This window comes from Triticum dicoccoides, chromosome 1B, assembly GCF_002162155.2.
Source record: "Triticum dicoccoides isolate Atlit2015 ecotype Zavitan chromosome 1B, WEW_v2.0, whole genome shotgun sequence".
NCBI classification, from domain to species: Eukaryota; Viridiplantae; Streptophyta; class Magnoliopsida; order Poales; family Poaceae; genus Triticum; species Triticum dicoccoides.
The window spans coordinates 609,918,208-609,935,680 of record NC_041381.1 but is presented as its reverse complement, the minus strand read 5'-3'; positions in this window follow the sequence as shown (position 1 = coordinate 609,935,680).

Sequence of the window (17,473 nt, the reverse complement as noted above, 5' to 3'; positions counted from 1 at the left end):
GTTTATTGTAGCCACAATTACTTAACTTGAGACCTTTTGGGGATTATATCTCAAATGTATATAAGTGTTTTATGATTAACCCGGCTTGACTTTTGACTATAAGTCGCCAGCTTCTGACAACCATCATTTATATGGAAGCATTGGCTTCTAGGGATTGGGTTATCACCCTTATTACACTGGTCATATAAACCGGCAGTACAAATTCAATATCACAGTGGTCATTTGGGGGTTTTCCTGTTCAAACATAGGTCGTATTCGAACCAAAGAGAACATAGCTATCGATACCAACTTTGATCGGCATAGCCAACACCACTGGGGGCTATATGATCGTATTCGAATCTTAGCTTAACCCCTTTGGGACGGTTTACTGGTCGTATTTGATTCAGAAGCCTCAAAATTTTTATCTATTTTTATACAATCACAAGTATTTGAGTTGTCACAAATATCTTATGTGCCGGCTTTTACAGAGTTGAGTTATCAACTTCACTGTCCAGGTCACATAAACCGGCGGTATCATTCAAAGGATCATAGGGATCTTGTGATCTACTTGTGTGCAGGATAAGACTACATTTGGGTGGTTACCTGCCCTGGCTTTTGACGTTAAGTCGCCAGGGTGTATGTTGTTTAAACTTATATAAATGCTTTAGTCCAAGCTCATCACTGAAATTGGTGTCTCAAAAGGGTTATCAATTATTGATTTTCTCAAGGGCTATAGGCCACCGGGTTACAAAAATGAATGTGCATTAAGTCTTCATTGGCCAAGAGCCGCCAGGTATTTACACTACGGATTTACTTGTCAGCCGATGAGGTATTTACATCTTTAAATAGCCAAAACTGGCTGGATTGTCATGATGATATTGAATGATTGAGGTTTTCATACCGGATTATATTATTCAAATCTTTAATAGCCAAGACATGGCTGGGTTCTTATTATGATTATCAATAGCCAATATTATGATGGAGGTCTTCAAAGTCGCTTCAGCGCAATGGCTATTATTTTATTAATGGATATAATTTATTCTACAATGGAAGGAATAGTCCCGAGTCGCTGCATGCTTACGACCCGGCACTTGGGGGCTACATTATTCAAATTGAGGGTACATCAAATGCAAGTCTCATGTCGCTGCAAGCATGCACCATGACACTTGGGGGCTAATGCAAAGTCATTTTTGCTCACCTCATTGAAGACCCGACTTATCACATCATAATGAGCCGGCCCTTGGGGGCTACCAATTGCTCCTGTCAACAATTCAAGGTACACAAGTCTTAATCCATTATATTGAAAGGCCCACTACTCAGTTGGTAGAGTACAAAAGCTCTTAACCTTATGGACGTGGGTTCGAGCCCCATGGTGAGGGTTACATCATATGATATTATTTTCAATGAAGTATATATAAAGTCCCTGCTCATTATTGCATAATGACCTGACCCTTGGGGGCTACACCGGTTGAAGTTTTATGAGCATAAGGCAATTTCAAGTCCCAGGTTGCTGCAAGCATGACAACCCGGCACTTGAGGGCTACAGGTAATATGGATATAAGGGAGAAATATCTCCCAATTTTTAGTTTTGAGCAAACCAGATTGACCCGGCATCACCAATCATTATGAACCGGTGTCTGCAACAATCATAACTCGACGTCATCAATAATCATGAACCGGCATTGGTAGCAATCATGAACCAGCGTTGGAAACAATCATGACCAGGAATTATCAGTTTTTATAGCCCGGTGATTTTGGAAATCATAGATCGGCAAGTTCTATATTTTCAAACCGGCTGAATATCAGATGAGTATTTCAAAGACCAATATTTCTTAAGCCGGCGCTTTGCAAGCTGACTCAAATGGATTATGTGTTTACAATATTTTTTTTCTACAAGCAAATTGATTGTGAAGCTGGTCTATCGACCCGGATTTTTCTAGAAGAAGGAAATATCAAGGACTTAAGGATGTTCAGGGGTCGGTTTACAAAAATTCTTAACACGGAGCACAACCTGTCAAATTTGTTCTTGTGTTTATTTGGCAGCATAAGTTTACCCCGCGGTGTAACCCGGCCGGATGTATAACCCGACCGGACTTGGCGACTCACTAATGATCCGCCCTGACTGGACGACTCACTGAGTGACCTGCCCGAGCCTGGCGACTTCTCGGTGACCTGGCAAGCGGATCAGAGGAGTGACAAGAGCTGAGGGCCTAGGAGCCTCAAGGCCCAGAAGGCCGGCTTATGTTATGATAGGCCGGCTTAAGAGGAAAGGCGTGAGGAATATCTCCCTTACAAGGAATCAAGACCCGGACTTGTATCCGGCTTGTAGTACAAGATAGGCTAGTCCTACTAGGACTCCACATGTAACCCGCCCCTCTAACTTATATAAGGAGGGACAGGGCTCCCCAAAGAGGGGAGGAAGAACGATCTCTAGGGCTAGACACAAAGAGCCAGCTTACCAGCGATTCCTCTCTTGAGCATAATGAGACCTAGCCACAAACAACATGTAGGGTTATTACCGGATGATGTTTCCCGGGGCCCGAAGTTGTCTAAATCCTTGTCTTGCGTGTTACGTCTCTCATTCCGATCAACCCCTCTCAAGCTACCACATAGATGCGTTGGCCTCATGACTAAGTCCTGACACGAAGGACATCTGACGTGTTAATTTCACGACATAAACCGTTAGCCATAGTAGTAGAAGTAATCAGTTGGCGAGACAACTTCATGGAGACATGATGATGGAGATCATGGTGTCATGCCGGTGACGATGATGATCATGGAGCCCCAAAAATGGAGATCAGAAGGAGCAAAATGATATTGGACATATCATGTCACTATTTGATTGCATGTGATGTTTATCATGTTTATGCATCTTATTTGCTTAGAACGGCGGTAGTAAATAAGATGATCCCTCATTAAAATTTCAAGAAAGTGTTCCCCCTAACTGTGCACCATTGCGAAAGTTCGTTGTTTCGAAGCACCACGTGGTGATCCGGTGTGATAGATTCTAACGTTCACATACAATGGGTGTAAGCCAGATTTACACATGCGAAACACTTAGGTTGACTTGACGAGCCTAGCATGTACAGACATGGCCTCGGAACACAAGAGACCGAAAGGTCGAACATCAGTCGTATAGTAGATACGATCAACATGAAGATGTTCACCGAAGATGACTAGTCCGTCTCACGTGATGATCAGACACGGCCTAGTTGACTCGGATCATGTATCATTTAAGATGACTAGAGGGATGTCTATCTGAGTGGGAGTTCATCAAATAATGTGATTAGATGAACTTAATTATCATGAACATAGTCAAAAGGTCTTTGCAAATTATGTCGTAAGCTCGCGTTTTAGTTCTACTGTTTAGATATGTTCCTAGAGAAAATATAGTTGAAAGTTGATAGTAGCAATTATGTGGACTAGGTCCGTAAACTGAGGCTTGTCCTCATTGCTGCGCAGAAGGCTTATGTCCTTAAGGCACCGCTCGGTGTGCTGAACCTCGGACGTCGTCTATGGATGTATCGAACATCTAACATACACGTTTTGATGACTACATGATAGTTCAGTAATGTTAAACGGTTTAGAATTGTGGCGCTGAAGACATTTTTGAAACGTCGCAGAACATATGAGATGTTCCAAGGGCTAAAATTGGGATTTCAGGCTCGTGCCCACGTCAAGAGGTATGAGACCTCCGACGAGTTTCTTAGCCTACAAACTAATTGAGAAAAGCTCAATCGTTGAGCTTGTACTCAGATTGTCTGGGTACAACAATCACTTGAATCGAGTGGGAGTTAATCTTCCAGATGAGATAGTGATGTTTCTCCAAAGTCATTGCCAGCAAGTTACTAGAGCTTCATGATGAACTATAACCAATCAGGGATAGATATGATGATCCTTGAAATATTCGCGATGTTTGACACCGCGAAAGTAGAAATCAAGAAGGAGCATCAATTGTTGATGGTTAGTGAAACCACTAGTTTCAAGAAGGGCAAGGGCAAGAAGGGATACTTCATGAAAAGGCAAATCAGTTGCTGCTCTAGTGAAGAAATCCAAGGTTGAACCCAAACCCGAGACTAAGTGCTTCTGTAATGAGGGGAACAGTCACTGAAGCAGAACTACCCTAGATACTTGGTAGATGAGAAGGCTAGCAAGGTCGACAGAAGTATATTGGATATACATTATATTGATGTGTACTTTACTAGTACTCCTAGTAGCACCATGGTAATAGATACCGGTTCAGTTGCTAAGTGTTAGTAACTCGAAATAAAAGGCTACGGAATAAACGGAGACTAGCTAAAGGTGAGATGATGATATGGTTTGGAAGTGTTTCCAAGGTTGATGTGATCAAGCATCGCATACTCCCTCTACCATCGAGATTGGTGTTAAACCTAAATAATTGTTATTTGGTGTTTGCGTTGAGCATAGACATGATTGGATTATGTTTATCACAATACGGTTATTCATTTAAGTAGAATAATGGTTACTCTGTTTATTTGAATAATACCTTCAATGGTCTTGCACCTAAAATGAATGGTTTATTGAATCTCGATCGTAGTGATACACATGTTCATGCCAAAAGATATAAGATAGTAATGATATAGTGCCACCTACTTGTGGCACTTCCATTTGAGTCATATTTGTATAAAACGCATGAAGAAGCTCCATGTTGATGGATCTTTGGACTCACTCATTTTTTAAAAGATTGAGACATGTGAACCATGTCTATTGGTATATACGCATGAAGAAACTCCATGCAGATGGACCGTTTGGACTCACTTGATTTTGAATCACTTGAGACATGTAAATCATACCACATGGGCAAGATGAGTGAAAGCCTCGTTTTCAGTAAAATGGAACAAGAAAGCAACTTGTTGGAAGTAATACATTTTGATGTGTGCAGTCCAATGAGTGCTGAGGCACGTAGTGGATATCGTTATGTTCTTACTTCACAGATGATTTGAGTAGATACTGAGTATATTTACTTGATGAAACACAAGTCTGAATTATTGAATGGTTCAATTAATTTCAGAGTGAAGTTGAAGATCGTCGTGACAAGAGGATAAAATGTCTATGATATGATCATAGAGATGAATATCTCAGTTGCGAGTTTGGTACACAATTGAGACATTGTGGAAATTGTTTCACAACTAACACCGCCTGGAACACCATAGTGTGATGGTGTGTCCGAACATCATAGATGCACCCTATTGGATATGGGGCATACCATGATGTCTCTTATCGAATTACCACTATCGTTCATGGGTTAGGCATTAGAGACAACCGCATTCACTTTAAATAGGGCACCACGTAATTCCGTTGAGATGACACCGTATGAACTATGGTTTAGAGAAACCTAAGCCGTCGTTTCTTGAAAGTTTGGGGCTGCGACGCTTATGTGAAAAAGTTTCATCCTGATAAGCTCGAACCCAAAGCAGATAAATACATCTTCATAGAAAACCCAAGACAGTTGGGTATACCTCCTATTTCAGATCCGGAAGCAAAAGTGATTGTTTCTAGAAACGGGTCCTTTCTCGAGGAAAGGTTTCTCTCGAAAGAATTGAGTGGGAGGATGGTGGAGACTTGATATGGTTATTGAACCGTCACTACAACTAGTGTGTAGCAGGGCACAGGAAGTTGTTCCTATGGCACCTACACCAATTGAAGTGGAAGATGATGATAGTGATCATGAAGCCTCGGACCAAGTCACTGCCGAACCTCGTAGGACGACAAGGACGCGTACTGCTTCAAAGTGGTACAGTAATCATGTCTTGGAGGTCATGTTGCTAGACAACAATGAACCTACGAGCTATGGAGAAGTGATGGTGGGCCCGGATTCCGACAAATGGCTCGAGGCCATAAAATCCGAGAGAAGATCCATGTATAAAACAAAGTGTAGACTTTGGAAGAATTACTTGATGGTCATAAGGCTGTTGGGTATAGATGGATTTTAAAAGGGAAGACAGACAATGATGGTAAGTGTCACCATTAACAAAGCTCGACTTGTCGCTGAGATGTTTTTTGACAAGTGCAAGGAGTTGACTGCGATGAGACTTTCTCACTCGTAGCGATGCTAAAGAGTCTGTATTAGCAGTTACTGCATGATTTATGAAATCTTGCAGATAGGATGTCAAAACATTGTTTCCTCGATGATATTCTTGAGGAAAGGTTGTATGTGATACAACCAAAAGGTTTTGTCAATCCTAAAAGATGCTAACAAGTATGCAAAGCTCCAGCAATCCTTCTAAGGACTGGAGTAAGCATCTCAGAGTTGGAATATACGGTTTGATGAGATAATCAAAGATTTTGGGTTTATACAAAGTTTATGAGAAACTTGTATTTCCAAAGAAGTGAGTGGGAGCACTATAGAATTTCTGATGAGTATATGTTATTAACATATTGTTGATCAGAAATGATGTAGAATTTCTGGACAGCATATAGGGTTATTTGAAAAGTGTTTTTCAATGGAAAACCTGGATTAAGCTACTTGAACATTGAGCATCAAGATCTATAAGGATAGATCAAAAACGCTCAATAATACTTTCAAATGAATACATGCCGTGACAAGATTTTGAAGTAGTTCAAAATAGATCGGCAAAGAAGGAGTTCTTGGCTGTGTTATAAGGTGTGAGTATTGAGTAAGACTCAAGACCTGACCGCGGCAGAATAGAGAGAAAGGACGAAGGTCGTCCCCTATGCTTTAGACGTAGGCTCTATAGTATGCTATGCTGTGTACCGCACCTGAAGTGTGCCTTGCCATGAGTCAGTCAAGGGGTACAAGAATGATCCAGGAATGGATCACAAGACAGCGGTCAAACATTTCCTTAGTAACTAGTGGACTAAGGAATTTTCTCGATTATGGAGGTGGTAAAAGAGTTCGTCGTAAGGGGTTACGCCGATGCAAACTTTGACACTAATCCGGATGACTTTGAGTAGTATACCGGATTTGTATAGTAGAACAGTTATTTGGAAAAGCTCCAAATAGCGCATGGTAGCTGCATCTAGGAGATGACATAGAGATTTGTAAAGCACACAGGGATCTGAAAGATTCAGACCCGTTGACTAATAACCTCTCTCACAAGCAAGATATGATCAAACCCAATGGGTGTTGGACTCGTTGCAATCACATAGTGATGTGAACTAGATTATTGACTCTAGTGCAAGTGGGAGACTATTGGAAATATGCCCTAGAGGCAATAATAAAATGGTTATTATTATATTTCCTTGTTCATGATAATTGTCTGTTGTTCATGCTGAAATTGTATCAACTGGAAACCGTAATACATGTGTGAATACATAGACCACAACATGTCCCTAGTGAGCCTCTAGTTGACTAGCTCGTTGATCAATAGATGGTTATGGTTTTCTGACCATGGACATTGGATGTCATTGATAACGGGATCACATCATTAGGAGAATGATGTGATGGACAAGACCCAATCCTAAGCATAGCACAAGATCGTGTAGTTCGTTTGCTAAAGCTTTTCTAATGTCAAGTATCAGTTTCTTAGACCATGAGATTGTGTAACTCCCGGATACCGTAGGCGTGCTTTGGCTGTACCAAACGTCAGAACGTAACTGGGTGACTATAAAGGTGCATTACAGCTATCTCTGAAAGTGTCTGTTGGGTTGGCACGAATCGAGACTGGGATTTGTCACTCCGGATGACACAGAGGTATCTCTGGGCCCACTCGGTAATGCATCATCATAATGAGCTCAATGTGACTAAGTAATTAGTCACAGGATCATGCATTACGGAACGAGTAAAGTGACTTCTCGGTAACGAGATTGAACGAGGTATTGGGATACCAACGATCGAATCTCGGGCAAGTAACGTACCGATTGACAAAGGGAATTGTATACGGGATTGCTTGAATCCTTGACATCATGGTTCATCCGATGAGATCATCATGGAACATGTGGGAGCCAACATGCGTATCCAGATCCCGCTGTTGGTTATTGACTGGAGAACGTCTCGGTCATGTCTGCATGGTTCCCAAACTCGTAGGGTCTACACACTTAAGGTTCGATGACGCTAGGGTTATAAAGGAAGTTTGTATGTGGTTACCGAATGTTGTTCGGAGTCCCGAATGAGATCCCAGATCTCACGAGGAGTTCCGGAATGGTCCGGAGGTAAAGATTTATATATGGGAAGTCCAGTTTCAGTCACCAGAATAGTTTCGGGGGTTATCGGTATTGTACTGGGACCATCGAAAGGTGTCCGGAGGTCCACCGGGTGGGGCCACCTGCCCCGGGGGGCTTAATGGGCTGAATATGGGAGGGAACCAGCCCCTAGTGGGCTGGTGCGCCCCTCCCCAAGGGCCCAAGGCGCCTAGGGTTGAAAACCCTAAAGGAGGGGGCGGCTCCACCTTGCTTGGGGGGCAAGTCTCCCCCTCCTGGCCGCCGCCCCTCCCCTCTAGATGGGATCTGGAGGGGGCCGGGCCCCTCTCCCCTTCCCCTATAAATAGTGGAGGTTTTGGGGCTGCCAAGAACATGAGCTTTCCTCTCCCTGGTGCAGCCCTACCCCTCTCCCTCCTCGTCTCTCGCAGTGCTTGGCGAAGCCCTGCTGGAGTGCCACGCTCCTCCATCACCACCACGCCGTTGTGCTGCTGCTGGACGGAGTCTTCCCCAACCTCTCCCTCTCTCCTTGCTGGATCAAGGCACAGGAGACGTCACCGGGCTGCACATGTGTTGAACGCGGAGGCACCGTTCTTCGGTGCTTAGATCGGATTCGGCCGCGATCTGAATCGCTTCGTGAACAACTCCACCGACCGTGTTCTTGTAACGCTTCCGCATCGCGATCTTCAAGGGTATGAAGATGCACTCCCCTCTCTCTTATTGCTAGTATCTCCATAGATTGATCTTGGTGATGCGTAGAAAATTTTGAATTTCTGCTACATTCCCCAACACCCTCTACCTTTGAGATTAGTGTTGAACCTAGATAAATGTTATTTGGTGTCTGCGTTGAGGCATGAACATGATTAGATCGTGTTTATTGCAATACGGTTATTCATTTAAGTCAGAGAATAACGGTTATTCTGTTTACATTAATAATAACTTCTATGTCATACACCCATGGTGAATGGTTTACTGAATCTCGATCGTAGCGATACACATGTTCATAATATTGATGCCAAAAGATACAAAGTTAATAATGATAGTGCCACATACTTGTGGCACTGCCGCTTAGGTCATATTGGTGTAAAGCGCATGAAGAAACTCCATGTTGATGGACTTTTGGAGTCACTTCATTTTGAATCACTTGTCACATGCGAACCATGCCTTATGGGCAATATGACTAAAACCCCATTTTCTGGTACATTGGAACGGGCAAGTGACTTGTTGGAAATCATACATGCTGATTGATGACCCACAAGTATATGGGGTCAATTGTAGCCTTTTCGATAAGTAAGAGTGTCGAACCCAACGAGGAGCAGAAGGAAATGACAAGTGGTTTTCAACAAGGTAATGTCTGCAAGTGCTAAAATTGTAAGTAGCAAAGTAGTTTGATAGCAAGATAATTTGTAATGAGCAAGTAACAGTAGTAGTAGCAAAAGTGCAGCAAGGTATCCCAATCCTTTTGAGGCAAAGGACAGGCCAAAACGGTCTCTTATGATAAGCAAAGCGTTCTTGGGGGTACATGGGAATTCCATCTAGTCACTTTCATCATGTTGGATTAATTCGTGTTCGCTACTTTGATAATTTGGTATGTGGGTGGACCGGTCCTTAGGTGTTGTTCTTACTTGAACAAAACTCCTACTTATGATTAACCCCCTCGCAAGCATCCGCAACTACGAGAAAAGTATTAATAATAAATTCTAACCATAGCATTAAACTTTTGGATCCAATCGGTCCCTTATGAAATAGCGCATAAACTAGGGTTTAAGCTTCTGTCACTCTCGCAACCCATCATCTAATAACTACTCCACAATGCATTTCCTTAGGCCCAAATATGGGGAAGTGTCATGTAGTCGATGTTCACATGACACCACTAAAGGAATCACAACATACATATCATCAAAATATCAAACACATATCAAGTTCACATGATTACTTGCAACATGATTTCTCCCGTGACCTCAAGAACAAAAGTAACTACTCACAAATGATAATCATGCTCAAGATCAGAGGGGTATTAAATAGCATAATGGATCTGAACATATAATCTTTCACCAAATAAACCATATAGTAATCAACTACAAGATGTAATCAACACTACTAGTCACCCACAAGCACCAATCCATAGTTCTGGTACAACGATTGAACACAAGAGACGAACTAGGGTTTGAGAGGAGATGGTGCTGTTGATGATGTTGATGAAGATAGCCATCCCCAATATGGGAGAGTTGTTGGTGATGATGATGACGATGATTTGCCCCTCCGGGAGGGAAGTTCCCCCGATAGAATCGCTCCGCCAGAGGGCAAAAGTAATCCTTGCCAGGTTCCGCCTCGAGACGGTGGCGCTTCATCCCGAAAGTCCTCTCCTTATTTTTTTATTGGTAAAAATGACTTATGTACCAGAAGGGGGGCACCGGAGGTGGGCCTATATGAGCACAACCCACCAAGGCGTGCTTGGGGCCCAGGCGCGCCCTGGTGTCTTGTGCTCACCAGGGTGGCCCCCTCCGGTACTTATTTGCTCCAATTTTTCTTATTTATTCCATAAAAAATCCTTGTGAAGTTTTGACTTATTTGGAGTTGTGCAGAATAGGTAGCCTGACATAGCTTTTTCACGTCTAGATTTCCAGCTGTCAGAATTCTCCCCTTTGTTGTATACCTTGCATATTATGAGAGAAATGGCATTAGAATTACTCCAAAAATCATTATTATGCAATAAAACAACATAAATAACAGTAGGTAAACATGATGCAAAATGGACGTATCAACTCCATCAAGCTTAGACCTCGCTTGTTCCCAAGCGAAAACTGAAATTGAAAAACATGTCCACATGCTTAGAGAGAGAGGTGTCAATAAAAACAAAAATACGGACATAGCAGCATCATGTAACTTATTATGACAGCAACAAACTTTAACATAAAACTTTTATCATATACTTCTCATGAACAAGTGACAATTCATCAAAACGTCGAAGTATAAAGCATAAACTCTATTGGAAACCAACAAACTATGTTCTCAGTCAATTTTGCAACTACAGTTCATCTCTTTGCAAGAAGGGTCACGTATCGGAGCCTTTAGGAAAGTCCACATACTCAACCATCATTTAGTCTTCTATGATTCACTGCGTACACATGAGCAAAAAATTTCAACCGGACACATAGAAAGATAGGGGCTTATAGTTTCGCCTCCCAATGTATTCACCTCAAGGGTGATGTCAACAATAATAAGTCATTATACCCATATTCAACTGGACATATGTGCCTAGATCTTTCCTCACCACATGATGCTTGCCAAAGGAGAAAATAAAAAGGAATAGAGAGAAGAACTTTGAGTCTTGCATGAAAGTAAATACATAAAAGGAAAAGATACACCCTTCACAGAGAACGTCATGTTATATTTCCCCTTATGATGGCGACCTTTATTATGCAGTCTGTCGCTTTTATTCTTCGCCATCACAAGTTCTTACAACGCTCAATTTTCCCTTACTCTAAATGATCTCACACTTTTAGAATCAACTTTTATTGCCTTGTTGCACCGATGACAACTTACTTGAAGGATCTTACTCAATCCATAGGTAGGTATGGTGGACTCTCAAACAAGATTTGGGTTTAAGGGTTTTGGATGCACAAGTAGTATCTCTACTTAGTGTGGAATTTTTGGCTAGAAAATATAGGGGCAAGCACCACATGTTGAAGGATCTATGACAATATAACTTCTATGTGAATATGAACAAACATAAATCATTACATTGTCTTCCTTGTCCAACGTCAACAATTTTGGCATATAATATTTTGATGGGTGCTCACAATCACAAAAGATTTCCAGGATAGTGTATTTGCATGTGAATCTTCTCTTCCCTTATTAATTATTTCACGAGTTGCATCTTTTACCAATGCTATGTTTGTCAATCTACAATAAAATTTACTACTTATACTTTTCTTTGTGTAATCTCATCACTTACCATAAGATTAGCATATGATCTTTTTCATTTATTTCCTTGCTTTAATTGGAACATGAAAGTAAAAGAAGCAAAACTCAAACTAAACTTTATTATATATCTCGCACACGATTACAAAGGTAGATCACTAAATAAACTCTCAAAAAGAAAGGATCAAACTAAACTTTTATTCATCTAAAGCAAAAGATAACTATGGATCGAACTAAGAAAAGTAATGCAAAAGATAGTGGAGATGATACGATACTGGGGCAGCTCCCCCAAACTTGGTGAAAGCCAAGGGGAGTGCCCATACCCGATACGCAATTTTCTTTTGGTGATGAAGAAGGAGGTGGTGGTGATGAAGTAACAGCATCCCGGTCCTTGAGGACCAAGAGATTCTCCAATATATGAATGACGCATCAGAGGGAGGTGATGTGCTCTAGATGCAGAGTATTTTCACGAGTGAGGTACTTATTTTGCACATGAACCATTTCAATGAGCATGAAGGTTGCAATCTCAGTGGGGGTAAGATGAGCATAGTAAGGTTTAAGGATATCTTCCTCTTCCTCATCAGCGGGCAGGGTTTGGTCGATCACCAGCACTTGATGTCCGGTGGCCTCCTTGCTCTTGTCCTCCTTGGCTGCTCTGACGGGATCTTCTCTCTTCAGCTCGATCTTCATCAACCAAGCATCTTCTTCCATATGGTTAGAGGAAGAAGAAGACATGATGTCTGGCTCAACAAATCTGACAGAAAACAGCGAGAAAAGAAAATAGGCGAGGTGGGCACAACCCACTTGGTCTCTTGTGCCCACCAAGGTCAGTTTCCTGGTTGTTTCTTATTTTCCTAATTTTTTTCATATTCCAAAACTAATAAAAAATACTTTTGCAGATTTTTTGGAGTCTGTTTACTTACTGTATCACGTACCTCCCTTTTTTCACGATTCTGGAGTGTTCCGGAAGGTTTCTTTTATGTGTTCTTCCGGTGTCATACTTTGGATAATATTGTTTTCAACATTAATGGGCGTACCTAAGATATAATGTTTTATTCATTGCCCATTAACAACCTTCGGGTTAGTACCTTCAGCATTATTTATTTTGATAGCTCCAGATCGATAAACCTCCTCAATAACATAGGGTCCTTCCCATTTGGAGAGGAGTTTTCCTGCAAAGAATCTGAAACGAGAGTTGTACAAAAGAACAAATTCTCCAACTTTAAACTCACGCTTTTGGATTCTTTTGTCATGCCATCTTTTAACTTTTTCTTTGAATAACTTTGCATTTTTCATAAGCTTGGGTTCTCCATTCATCTAATGAGCTAATATCAAATAACCTCTTTTCACTAGCAAGTTTGAAATCATAATTGAGTTCTTTAATTGCCCAATATGCCTTATGTTTTAACTCAAGAGGCAAATGACAAGCTTTTCCATAAACCATTTTATAAGGAGACATACCCATAGGATTTTTATATGTTGTTCTATATGCCCAACGTGCATCATTGTCACGCCCAATATGCGATACTATCCTAAAGAGACTCGAAGGTCCCACCAAGGATAGAACCGCATATTGAAACACTTTTGCAAGGTGGATATCATTACATCAACATTACATAATAGATGGGGATACATACAAAAGGCATACAATGCCACACAAATACAACATCACAATACATAAGAGCATCATCCGACTACGGATGAAACACAAATAGAAACTCAAACGACATCCACCCTGCTAGCCCAGGCAGCCGACCTGGAACCTATCCCCTGATCGAAGAAGAAGCAGAAGAAGAACTCCAAGACAAGCAAGCATCGCTCTCGCGTCATTATCATCGCATAAACCTGCACCTGCAACTGTTGTTGTAGTAATCTGTGAGCCACGAGGACTCAGCAATCCCATTACCATGGGTATCAAGACTAGCAAAGCTTAAAGGGAAAGGAAGGGGTAAAGTGGTGAGGCTGCAGCAGCGACTAAGCATATATGGTGGCTAACATACGCAAATAAGAGCGAGAAGAGAGCAAAAGGAACGGTCATCAACTATCAATGATCAAGAAGTGATCCTGAACTCCTACTTACGTCAAACATAACCCATAAACCGTGTTCACTTCCCGGACTCCGCCGAGAAGAGACCATCACGGCTACACACGCGGTTGATGTGTTTTAAATTCGGATCTGGTGTCAAGTTATCTACAACCGGACATTAACAAATTCCCATCTGCCTATAACCGCAGGCACGGCTTTCAAAAGATTATACCCTGCAGGGGTGTCCCAACTTAGCCCATGACAAGCTCTCGCGATCAACGAAGGAATAGACCTTCTCCCAGGAAGACCCGATCAGACTCGGAATCCCGGTTTACAAGACATTTCGACAATGGTAAAACAAGACCAGCAAAGCCGCCCGATGCGCCGACAATCCCGATAGGAGCTGCACATATCTCGTTCTCAGGGCAACACCGGATAGGTCAGCCTACGAGTAAAACCAGCCCTCGAGTTGCCCCGAGGTGGCCCTGCAGTCTGCCCGGTTTAGACCAACACTTAGACAAGCACTGGCCCGGGGGGGCTAAAATAAAGATGACCCTCGGGTTGGCCGACCCAAGGGAAAGGGTAGGTGGTGGTGAGGCAAATAGTAAAACCAAGGTTGGGCCTTGCTGGAGGAGTTTTATTCAAAGCAAACTGTCAAGGGGGTCCCATAAATCACCCGACCGCGTAAGGAACGCAAATCCGAGAACATAACACCGGTATGACGGAAACTAGGGCGGCAAGAGTGGAACAAAACACCAGGCAAAAGGCCGAGCCTTCCACCCTTTACCAAATATATAGATGCATTAATAATATAAGAGATATTGTGATATTCCAACCAAAATCCTGTCCACCATGGAGAAATCTTCAACTTCACCTGCAACTAGCAACGCTATAAGAGGGGCTGAGCAAAGCGGTAACATAGCCAAACAACGGTTTGCGTAGGAAAGGTGTCAAAGGTTAGAGGTTCATGGCAATATGGGAGGCTTGATAACCAGGTGATAGATAACGCAGCATAGCGATAGAACGAAGCAACTAGCATAGCAATGATAGTAGTGAGATCCAGGGTAGCGGTCATCTTGCCTGAAATTCCGCAAGGAAGAAGAATGAGTCCATGAAGAAGACGAACGGATGAAGCCAAACCAAGCGTAGACGAACGAATCCTCACGATCGCAATGAAAAAGGAACTATCGAAAAGAAGCACACAACATGGTAAACACACCACACATGAACAAGACATGATGCACAACAAGCATGATGCATGACAAGACTACATGAAGCTACCCATGGCAAGAGATGATGCAAACAAGAGCAACACATCAAGGCAAGTTTAAATGAGGCCGGAAACAACATATAACAATTCCGGTAAGTCCTCATATGCAAATTTCGAAGTTGGTCCTTATCTGAATAAACCTTATGTTCAAGTAGTTAAACATCAAGTTAAGATGCACAACGATGATCTACACGAGAATCTAGTCAAGTTACATATAAAGTTCATTTAATTCGGAACTACGGCCTAGAAGATATGAGCAAAACAAGTTAAACATGGCATTGATGCAAAATGCACCCAAACATCAAGCAAACACCTCAAAACAAGGATGCAACATGATAATATGAAGCTACATGCAAAACTAAGCAAGTTTCATATAGAGCACACTCAAAACGGAGCAACGGTTCAACACATGCACTCTATACAAGTTTAAAGGACAAGTTGTCCAAAACAGCAACTAGGCATATTGCAAGTATCAAAAGTATATGCTACAGCACCCCAACATAATAACAAAAGGCATGGACATGATGTACAGGTAAAGCATTACAAAACATGAACACTGAATTATCTCCAGAAATCACTAGAACATGCTCAAACACACATGGTAAGATTGCAAGTTATAACAATTTCAGACTTTGCAGAAAATAACATCACGATGCAATGTTTAGAGCTATCAAACAACATGTTACAGGAACTTATTATAGCAAGCAAAGGCATGGCATGAATCTACTAAATGCATAGTTCAAAATACCCTTACTGACCATAAGCCAAAAAGGATCAGAAAATATAATGGCACCCATGTAAACATAGCAAGTTATATTACAGATTCAAACATGGCAGGAACATAATTATGAAGGCATGTAAATGAGCTTGTACCACTCACTACAGAGCAAAACATGGCATGGCAAGGCACCCAACAGTAAGAAGGCATGTTTGTGAAGCTAAGCATGGCAATATCAAGGTCATAGGGTGCATGGATCACTAGGAAAACACATGGAAACAACTAAACTTAATGTTAACAGGCTGACAGCAACATTATGAAGCAACTTTAGAGCAAGATATGAACAAGCTACAGCAACCTATAAATGCAACCAGGAGCATGAATGGATAGAGGATGACATTTAGTTCAAGACATATTTATAGAACATCTCCAGATTATGCAAAGAATTATTAGTAGCAACATGTTTATATAGCATCACGAAATAACAGATTCAGCCTAGCAAAACAGCAACATCATGAACACTACTTAACAAGCTCGATTCACTCACCACAAGTCATTGCATGACAAGATAAGCATAGCATAGTCAAGAAGACATGTTTTTGTAACCAACCAAGGCAAGAACAAGTTCATAGCATGCAAGGATCAACTATAGCAAGCTTGGCCAAATTGAATAACAAGTAAACAATCTGCCAGGAAACATTTTGAAGTAAAAGTAGAGCACTCAAATGACATGCTAGACTACTCCATAATTGCAACAAGGGGCATGAATGGATATACAATAACCTATTGTTCAAAACATCCTTACTGTAGTATCTCAAAATATGCATGGATCTCTCTGTAGCATCAAGTTTACATGTCATCAAAATAACAGCAGAACAGGGACTAAAATCAGCAACATCACGATGCCTAGTTTGCATGCTTGTGCTAGTCACCACATTGATCAACAAAATACATGGTAAGCACCTCTGTAAAGAAGACATTGCATAGATCAAAACACATGAAGACATCAACCTCATAGGATGCAGACATCAATCATGGCAAAAATGACAAAAGAGCTCGTTCTGATAATAGACAGGAGAAAATATTATGAAGCACTCTTACAACGATGATTCGGGCACCAAGATGACCTCAAATGAATATGACGCAATGGAATGAAATGATGTACTCGTTGAGACGAACAATTTGACATATTACACGCACGAAACAGAGCTACGGATGCAGAGATGTGATGGCATGAACATGGCATGAAAATTACAAAAATCTGGGACTTGCGCGAGAATGGGGTCAACCTTCGGGCTGGATCTGGATCCGGGGCGCGGATCCCGAGGATCGTCGGAGCTCTGCCGGAGCTGCGGGAGGAGGAGGAGGAGGCCGGAGGGGCGCGGGGAAGGGCGCGGCCGGGTCGGTCCCGGCCGGATCCGGGCGGGCCGGCGGCGCT